The sequence below is a fragment of the Trichechus manatus genome, unplaced genomic scaffold (genome assembly GCF_000243295.1).
Source record: "Trichechus manatus latirostris isolate Lorelei unplaced genomic scaffold, TriManLat1.0 scaffold00273, whole genome shotgun sequence".
In the NCBI taxonomy this organism is placed as follows: domain Eukaryota; kingdom Metazoa; phylum Chordata; class Mammalia; order Sirenia; family Trichechidae; genus Trichechus; species Trichechus manatus.
In genome coordinates, this window is record NW_004444209.1 from 1,545,633 (window position 1) to 1,549,571 (window position 3,939).

The following is a 3,939-nucleotide window of genomic DNA, read 5'->3' on the forward strand; positions in this document are numbered from 1 at the left end:
TTTATTTTGATGAGTAGGCTTGTTAACTTCGTTTGTGGTTACCTTGAAATTTATCCTTATCTTCCTCAGTTTGAACCAGTCTATTATTACTTGGTTTCACCTTGCCTTCCTCTCCATTAAAAGGTTCTATAAGTACACTGTTTATTCCCTTTTTTATTGCTCTGATGTTGTTGTCATTTACAGATTAACCTCTCTGGTTCCCTTTTGTAATTCTTTTGGTTTTGCATAGTTCTTAAGAGTTCACTTCCTAGGTTGGTATCTGGCTGATATGATCCTGCATCTTAGATTCAGCCTGTGAGCTGATGTTGTTTGTTCTCAGAATGAAGGACTCCCTTTAATAATTCTCGTAAGTTTGATTTGGTTTTTTCATAGTCCCTTAATTTCTGTTTATCTGGAAATGTCTTGATTTCACTATCATATCTGAACAAGAGTTTTGCAGGATATATTATTCTTGGCTGGCAATTTTTTTTCTTTCAAGTTTTTATTTATGTCATCCTATTGCCTTCTTGCTGGCATAGTTTCTGCTAAATAATCAGAGTTTATTCTTATTGTTTCTACTCTGTATGTGCCTTTTTGTATTTCTTGAGCTGCTCTCAGAATTCTTTGTTTGTCTTTGGTTTTAGCAAGTGTGACTATGATATGCCGTGGTGATTTTCTTTTGGGGTCTATCCTATATGGGGTTCGTTGAGCTTCTTGGATGGTCAGCTTTTCATTTTGCATGATATTGGGGATGTTTTTGTCAGCAGTTCTTCAATGATCCTCTCTGTGTTTTCTGTTTTCTCCCCCTGTTCTGGAGCTCCGATCACTCACAAAGCTTTGCTTTTGATTGTATCCCACATAATTCCCAGGTTTCTTAATTTTTCTTCATTTTTTTTTTCTGATTTTTGCTCAAACAGTGTTCTATCCAAGTGTTAGTCTCCAATTTAGCAGATCCTGTCTTCCATCATTTCAAACCTGCTCCTCATCTCTTCTATGACACTGTCCATTTCTGAAATCTTGTTGTTTATCTTTTGGATTTCTAATTGTTGTTTTTGTATGATTTCTAGTTGTGAATTTATTTTATCATTTTGTTCCTGTATTATTTTCCTGAATTCTTCCAATTTGTTTGTCTGTATTTTCCATGAATTTGTCTATTTTTTCCTCATTTTTACCTGCTTTTTCTTCAACTCATGGATAGCTCTGAATATTAGAGATTTGAATTCCCTATCAAGTAGTTCTAGTGCCTTTTCTTCTACTGGAAAGTCATCTGGTTTTTATTTTGGATGCCTACTGAAACCATTTTGCCCTGTTTTTCTATATGTTTTGATATTGTCTGCTGTCTTTGGGACATTCAATGATTATTTTCCTCATCTATTAATTGTAGATTTGTTTGTTTCATCCTGCCTTTTTGTTTTATTTGGTATGGCTAAGCAGGCGGGCTGTGTGTTTTTTTGTTGTTCGCTCGTCTGTAGGCACTATACTTTTGACTTCCTTCTCCAATGGGCAGGGTCAGTCACTCAGGTATGGTATTGAAGGGCAGGTCCAGCTGAAGGGGAGTTGGTAGGATGGGTTGTTAGAGGCACACACTAGGGCCAACAGGGTGGGCAGGGAATCAGTGCAGTTGATGTTCCCCTAGGCTATGCCTGTGCTGCTTGGGGTTGTGATGTTCAGTGCATGGTACAGGTAGGCAGGAAGGAGTGGGGATATTGTGATGTGTGAGCTAAGACGGATATGGGAAAGAGGAGAGAGGAACAGGAGCCAAAAACACACAAACAGAAAAGTTTATTAGGGGAGCTTGCTGTTGGAGTAGAGAGATGAGAGACTGAGAAATGGAGAAAAACAAAAATAAAAAGACAGAGAAAGGGTTAAAAAAATAAATAAATAAAAATTAGGGGGAAAAAAAAAAGAAAAGAAAAGCCCCCAGGGATCCCACCAGTGCAGCTGAGAGGACTGGGGAAGTTGCTTCCAGGCCATGAACTACTGCCTGGCTAGAAGGTGTAGAGGTGTCACACAGCGCCACCTATTCAGGAGACAGGAAGAAAAGGTAAGTATAGGGAGACGAGAAACTGAGAAATGAAGAAAGACAAACAGGGAAAAAGATAGAAAAAAAACAAAACAAAACAAGAAAAAAGAAATGCCCCCAGGGATCCCACTGTGCACCTGTGCAGAGTAAGGGAGTAGCTCCCAAGCCACTCAGTATTGCCTGGCTAGAAGGGGCTTCCAAGCCTAGAAAATAAACAAACAAACAAATCAAAACAAACAAACAAAAAACCCGGGGATCCCAGCAGCATGGCAACATGGGCTGGGAAGCAGTTTCACATTCAAGCAGTGTCTTGCAGCCTTTCAGGAAGACGCAAAGATGCCACACGGAGCCAGGTATTTGAAAGAAAGGAGGGGGAGGTGGTGAGAAGTGTGGAAGAAATCAAAAGAAGTGGAAAAAAACAACATCAGCAGCCAACTAATCACACTCAGGGAGCCAGCCAGTGTGGTGAGTGGAATCCAAGTGCCACCGGGGTGAAGCCAGTGTTTCCTGGCCAGGAGACTGTGGCCACAGGAAGCAGAGGAGGCTGAGTAGGGGTGAAGAACGATAGGGGTTGGGAAAGCATATATCACTGGTTACCGGTTGTTCTGTCTCCTGCTGGAAGCTCTGTAAAGCTGCTTTCTCGTATCTCCTGTTTGCTGATCTCTGATAGGAGTCCAAGATGGTAGACTGGTGCTGCTTTAAGCTGATAGGGGACCTCTGCATGTATCTCTCCTCAGTTTTTGTTCTTTGTCAGTTTCTTGTTCCATTTGGTGCTTGGCTGAGTTCTTTACCTTTTCATTTGATGCTTAGGGTTTCAGGATTGACCTTCGTTTTGTTTGAATTAATTTTTTGGATCTTTGCTGTGGAGGGACAGCATGGTGCTTCTGTCTAAAGTGCCACGTTGCCCAAAAGTCTTACCATGACTTCTTGCTTCCTAGTTTCTCTTTAGGCTTTACACCACTCAAGTTCATGTCTTCTTCTCTGTGTCTTGCATTCAAACTCACTGCTCAGGTATAGAGTGACAAGCTGGACAGATTTCTGGAGTCAGGACAACCATGAGACTTTCACTCAGAGGTCAATATTCAACCTTTCCTGGTTTCAGTGCCTGGGGACAGTTCATATGTTAACCCAGGGCTCCCCGAACATGTAGTCTTGAGTAGCCAGGCAGTGAAGGGAAAGGTCAGCACTAACTGCTGGACTCACCCTGGGTACACGTCAAACCCCTTAAGGGATTCAACAACAAAAGTAACAAACTACTGGTACATACAATAAAGTGTTTTAATCTTAAATGCTTTATACTAAGTGAAAGAAGCCATACTTAAACGGCTACATATGGTATGACTCCATTCTTATGACAATCTGAAAAAGGTAAAACTACAGATATGAGAACAGAACTGTGTTTGCCATGGTTTGGGAGTGAGGAGAGAGGAGAGATTGACTAAAAAGGGGTAGTATAAGGGACTATTTCAACATTACGGAACTGTTTTATATTTTGATTTGATAGTGCATGTGCAACTCTGTGAATTTGTCAAAAGTCATAGAACTGTAGAGCAAAAAGAGTGAATTTTACTGTCTGTAAATTAAAAACAAATTTAAAACGTATAAGGGAATAGTTATAAAATAAACAAATTCAGGAAACTCAGGGAAAAAAAATCCTTCTGAGGGGGGCATCTGAGCAACTCTAATTCTGCTAAATTCCTCCTTGCCTTCCTCTAGAAGACTCTGGAAGTTCTTGGTTGTCTTCATAAAAATCATACTTATTGTAACCATTTTTTATGAAGCTGCTTCCCATTGTACCTGATTACTGTGCAGTATATAATGGCTTTGAATGTAATTCAACCTGTGACAAATTTTATTGATGTAAATTTGTTTTCATTGCAATTCAAAAATCTGTTTATTTCTTTTATTTTGTAGTTTTATTTCTAATATCAGATGGT